Genomic DNA, 6,530 nt, shown 5'->3' on the forward strand with positions numbered 1-6,530 from the left:
TTTTATCAGTAGCTTCTTTAGAAATCTCACTTAATACTAGTTTGCTACGAGGTTGATGATTTCTTACGTGGTCTTCCTCTAAGAATGTAGCGTTGGTTGATACAAACACTCTATTTTCTTGAGGATCATAAAACAAACCACCTTTCGTCTCTTTGGGGTATCCTACGAATAGACATAATTTTGAACGACGTTCTAATTTCTTGGGATTTTGCAACAACACATGTGCTGGACATCCCCAAATTCTGAAGTGACGTAAACTACCTTCACGCCCTTTCCATAACTCATAAGGTGTTTCTAAAACACTCTTAGTAGGAACCATGTTCAAAATGTATGTAGCAGTCTCCACTGCATATCCCCAAAATGGATCGGGTAATTGAGCGAAACTCATCATAGACCGAACCATGTCTAATAGAGTTCTATTTCTCCTTTCTGATACACCATTTTGTTGAGGCATACCAGGGGCTGAGAGTTGAGACCTTATTCCATGTTCTATCATATAGTCCTGAAATCTTAAATCCATGTACTCTCCTCCTCGATCTGATCGAAGTGTTTTAATAGTTTTACCTAATAGATTCTGAATCTCAGTCTTATACTCTCTGAATTTTTCAAGAGCTTCGGACTTGTGATGCATTAGGTAAAGATAGCCATACCTTGAATAATCATCAATAAAACTGATGAAATATTCATACCCTCCTCGTGCTTTGACATTCATTGGACCACAGAGATCTGTATGCACGAGTTCTAAGGTTTCTTTGGCTCTATAACCTTTTTCGCAAAATGATCGTTTAGTCATTTTACCCTCAAGACAAGACTCACATGGAGGTAAAGAATTGTCTTCTAACTTATTTAGAAGTCCCCATTTAACCAATCTCTCAATTCTATTGAGATTAATGTGGCCTAGTCTTAAATGCCAAAGAAAGATATTAGGAGAAATCTTTTGTCGTTTATTTTGAGTTTCAGCTGTTTTAAACATCTCAGTATTTAAAATAGCTTTTGTTTTGCTCAGTTTTAACATATATAAGTTGTTTTCTAGTTTTGCAGAACAAATATGAATACCTCTTTTGCAAATGAACACTTAATTAATTTCAAAAGATACTTTATACAACTGTTCTAATAAACAAGAGATGGATATTAGATTTCTTTTCATTCCTGGAACAAAAAGTACATTATCTAATATAATGAATCTATCTCCAAAAAACAACTTTAAATTTCCCACTGATCTTGCTGAGACAACCTCTCCTGTTCCAACCCTGAGTGTTATCTCGCCGTCCGCAAGCATTCTCCAGGAGCTAGTTTCCTGGTAAAAAGAACAAATATGATTAGTCGCCCCAGAATCTAGTATCCAAGTTGAGTTGTCATACTCTACTAAACACATTTCTACAACGAGTAAATCATATTTACCTTGTTGTGTCTTTTCGGCTTTCTTCTCTGCAAGGTATTTTGGGCAATTTCTCTTCCANTTTATTGAAAATAGAATATATCTTTGTTTACAAACTATGAGTTTTAGGACATAAAACCCAACAGCTCCCTCTCTAGAGCATCGTAAAGCTTTCTAAGGCCAATATGGTACTTCCAAGATATCATCTAATGCAATACCTTATCGGTTTAGAAAAATAATGCAATACCTTATCGGTTTAGAAAAATAAGAATACCTTATCGGTTTAGAAAAATAAGAATGTTGAGAGTGGGATTTGAAACCACGCCCTTTCGGACCAGAACCTTAATCTGGCACCTTAGACCAACTCGACCATCTCAACTTCGGCAAGGTAGCTCCCTCTCTAGGGTATCTATGTAAAGCTTTCTAAGGCCAATATGGTACCTCCAAGATATCAATCATCTCATGCAATACCCTATCGTTTCATAATTACGCTTATTAATAATTAAATTTTGGATTTTTAGAAAGTGGGATTTGAACCCATGCCCTTTCGGACCAAAACCTTCATCTGGCATCTTAGACCAACTCAGCCATCTCAACTTCAACAAGGTAGCTCCCTCTTTAGGGTATCCACGTAAAGCTTTCTAAGGCCAATATGGTACCACCAAGATATTAAATATATCATCTCATACAATACCTTTTCGGTTCAGAATTAAGCCTGTTAAAAAAAAATTTAAGTGTATTAATTAAATTTGTGATTTTTAGAAAGTTAGAACTAGAACCTTAATTTGGCGCCTTAGACCAACTCACCCTCTCAACTTCAGCAAGTCAACTCCCTCTCTATGGTATCTATGTAAAGATTTATCAAATATATCATCATTGCATGAACATTAAAAAGTTCTATAAATTGGTGAGAGTGTGGGTTCCCACACCATTTCAAACTAGAACCTAGAACCTTAATCTGGCGCCTTAGACCAACTTAGTCATTTCGACTGCAACAAATTAGCTCCCTCTCCTTAGTATCTATGTAAAGCTTTCTAAGGCCAATATGGTACCTCCAAGATATTAAACGGTCTCAATTGATTTCAACAATACCTTATTTCCTTTCAAACCATAACCTTAATTTGGCGCCTTAGATCAACTGAGCCATCTCAACTTAGTCAAAGGGTCTAATCTCAGAGACATAACTTGGTTTCAAACATATATCTTGTTGAGATAACGTTTTCATGTCATGGTGCTATAACTTTGTTTCGGGCTAAAGTTCATTATAGACATCCTAGAACTTCACCCTTATTAAACTCTTTGATATGGTTCAGAATTTCCCCTCTTAAAAAGTGCATAAGTTGATTAAAGATTTATATCATCTCATGCCATACCTTATTGGTTCATAATTTCCCCTCTTAAAAAGTTTCTAATTGTATTAATTAAATTTTGGAAAAAGTGTCTAATTGTATTAATTAAATTTTGGGATTTTTAGAAAGTTAAATAAAATAATAATAACCATGCTTTTATGAACAAGTACCTAAAACAAGCGTTATAGACCAACTCGGTCATCTCAACTTAAACTAATTTAGCTTCCTCTCTCGAATATCATATATAAAGCTTTCTAAGGCCAATATGGTACCTCCAAGATATCAAATGGTTTCATATCTCATTCCTGGTGCTTTAACTTGGTTTCAACAATATCTTGTTGGGTTAGAACATTACCCTTTTTAAAACTCTCAGTAATCCAACGTCATGCATATAGGTGATTTAAGGACTTGTATCATCTTATGTAATACTTTATGGGTTTGGAATTACCCCTATTAAATATACATAAATTAAATTTTGAGATCTAAAAAGTTAGAAGAAAAGAATAATGTTGAGAGTGAGATTTAAATTTATGTCTTTTCTAACCACAACCTTAATCTGCTACGTTAGACCAACTCAACTATCTCAACATTAATACATTTATACTTAGACTAACTCACCTCCCTCTCTTGAGTGTCACATATAAAGCTTTTTAAGGCCAGTATGCTATCTTCATGACATCTAAAGGCCTCATCTTCATGTCTTGGTGCTATAACTTGATTTCAACGTCTTGTTAGGTTAACGTTCATTCATACACGTCCTAGGACGTTACTCTTATTAAAAATCTCAGTTATGTAACCCAATTTCATGCATAGAGTTTAAAAAAAAAAATTAAATATATTAATTAAATTTTGAGATCTCTAAAAAGCTAGAAGAAAACAATAACGTTGAGAGTGAGATTTAAATCCATGCCTTTGCGAACCAGAACCTTAATCTTCTGCGTTAGACTAACTCGACCATCTCAACATTAATACATTTATACTTAGACTAACTCACCTCCCTCTCCCGAGCGTCACATATAAAGCTTTTTAAGACCTGTATGCTACCTCCATCTAAGGGTCTCATATTCATGTCCTGGTGCTATAACTTGATTTCAACATCTTGTTACGTTAACGTTCATTCATACACGTCCTAGGACGTTACGCTTATTAAAAGTCTCAATTATGTAACCCAATGTCATGCATAGAGTTCATTAAGGACTTATACCATCTCATGTAATACCTTATCGGTTCAGATTTACCTTTATTAAATTTTTGGGAGAACGTTGGCGGGTGTGAAATTGTGCCAGAGGAAGATTCTAACACCGCCTTGCGCAAATGGAGAATCAAAACAAGCAAAATAATGTTTGTCTTGAAGACCACAATCGGAGAAGAGATGTTATAGCACATTTGGGACATCTAAAGAAGCATGAGACACATTCGTGATGTTGTTCTCAAAGAAGAATAATACTGTAACGTCCCTAAATTTCCACATACTCAGAGTCGCTACTAACGTCTCATGCTCATCTATAATGCGGAAATATAACTCTTACATGAACATAATTGATAACGAAAATTTCAGGAAAAAAAAAACATTTAAAACAACTTCTTCTCTGAAAAACATAGCCATGGTCTTACGTGTTTAAATATGAAATACTGAAATTTAGAGAAAACAAAAACAAATACAAAATAATTTAAAACAATGGAATGCAAAACAACCTATTCTAACTTAAGACTAGAAATTTAAATATGAGTCTACCCTATGCACGTGCCACAGTCTCTACTCGCGATGCCGCCGTCCTCCGTACAAGTGCACCTTGCCTTTACCAGAAAAATAAAGTGGCATACGGCCTGAGTATTTCAAAGAATACTCAGTAAGTGGCCCCACTATAGGGGGCCATGCAAATGCAAACACATGCAATCATGATTTCGGGACCTATCTCTAATCATCTTAGGGGTGGCCTCTAGTCTCGGACAAATTGGATGTGTAGTACTTCCCTACACACGACTCACACGTACGAATGTGAGTCCCCAGGGCGCTCGCACACCCCCTGGACCCTCTGGTCAAGCTAATCTGTAGCGACGTCCGAAGGTCAGCGGAACCCCATAGTGTCATGCGCCTCATGAACACCCTCATCTATGTGCTTTCGCACCTGTGAGCATTCGCGCTCATCGTAAGGTGCGCGTCCACAACCATCATCTCTAGGGGAAGTAGCCCCATGCTTATGAACATACAAAATGCATGAGGTCCCTCTAAATCCATCGTAATGTCTCTTCTGACACAACCCTCTAGTCTCATCTCTTTGTTACTCTAGGTAACGCATACTCGTGGATATTTATATTACTATCATTTTCATGCTCATAGGGTTGTGTCCTACGTCGATCTAACGACATGATGCAATATGGCACTCATCATCATATAGCATGCTCAATATGGAAAACATCATCATATTAAGGTAAAAATCATGCAATCATCATGCTCATCATAATGCCACAACGTGCGTCAAACATATCAAGCGTCACTCAACAAAATATGTATATACTGGCACATAACATCAAGCATCATACAATTTATTTAGCCTATCCTATAGTAAGGCCACTTACTTGGTTGGCCTTGGCCGAAGTACTCCCTAAATCGCTAAACGTAAGCTCCCGTTCCGTGAGAGCTGCTCCCTACGTCCCCGGGGTTTGTTTCCTATCACACCGTCCACCACTTTCCGTTAGTATTTCACAATTAATTTACCTATAATTTAATAAATGTGAAATACGGCTCTGAAACGGCCTCGGATACCTTAATCGGGGCCGAAAACAGATTCGGGAGGGTCGGAATAGTGGAAACTAGGCTGAAAACAGGTGAGCCGAGCCGAACAGCCGCTGGAGCTGCCGGAGCGTCGCTGGAGGGAGCCCGAGCCATTTGCGCCAAGCCGAGTCGAGGGACTACCTGCGCCACTGTGTGACACGTGGCAGTAGCAGAGAAAGCCACGTCAGGCGACAGTGTCGGGTCGAAGCGCGGGTCGCAGTCCGGTTCGGGTCGTGGGCTGTGGAAGGCTACTAGGCCAAGACTAATCGTTGGGCCTCGGCTTACTGGGCAGGGCCGCAGGAGTTTGGTTTGCAGGCCGACTCAATTGGACCGTGGGTCTAGTCTAGGTTGGTTCAACTGAACCGTAGCTTCTAGGCTAGTTTGAGGTTTGGGCCGCTGTAGTTGGGCTGGGCCGAAGGCAGAGGCCAAGGGAGGAACGGGCTGGCTCTCCCGGGTTCTAGGTTCGGGTTGACCCGGATCCGTGGATCTCGTCTTCCTTACCCGACTTCGGCCGATTTTTCGGCGAGCTTTCTCTCTCCTTCCCGCGGCGTTTCCATTGCCGATTTTGGTCCTCTTCCTTCCCTTTTCCTTTTTGTTCTTCGTCCTTCTTTTCTTTTTGGGAGTTTTGCAGCCTAAAAGCTCCTAAAAGCCACAGATCTAAGAATCGATTAAGAAACCTAATTTTTCGACCTCGGTTACCGACGACGACGCTTACGAAATGACACAAAACGCACCTTGAGATATTGTGCTTTCGTTAGGGATCACTCTTATGGTGGTAACAGGTCGTTTGGTGTCGGTTTGAGGGTGGTTTGAGGGTTCGTCGGAGAAACTGGACACTCGGCGACGTTTGTCCGAAATCTCTCTCTCTCTCTCTCGAAATTTTCTCTCTTTTCCCCCTTTGCAGGTGTTCTGAAGATGCTGGGTGTCGTGGGCTGAAGGTGGCGTGCTGTGGCCGTCGTTTCACGTGGGTTCCGCGAAACTCGGCGGTCGCCGGAAAACTCGCAGGTTTTCCGGCGACTGAGTTTTT

General features: G+C 39.6%; 1 non-coding gene across 1 annotated transcript; it reads right to left on the reverse strand.

Moving 5' to 3' along the window:
• Window positions 1-1,676: 1,676 nt before the first annotated feature.
• On the reverse strand, window positions 1,677-1,757 carry TRNAL-AAG. The gene has a single exon. It is a non-coding gene; the product is annotated as a tRNA-Leu (tRNA).
• Window positions 1,758-6,530: the final 4,773 nt, after the last annotated feature.

Source organism: Cucurbita moschata, unplaced genomic scaffold, assembly GCF_002738365.1.
Source record: "Cucurbita moschata cultivar Rifu unplaced genomic scaffold, Cmos_1.0 Cmo_Scf00042, whole genome shotgun sequence".
In the NCBI taxonomy this organism is placed as follows: Eukaryota; Viridiplantae; Streptophyta; class Magnoliopsida; order Cucurbitales; family Cucurbitaceae; genus Cucurbita; species Cucurbita moschata.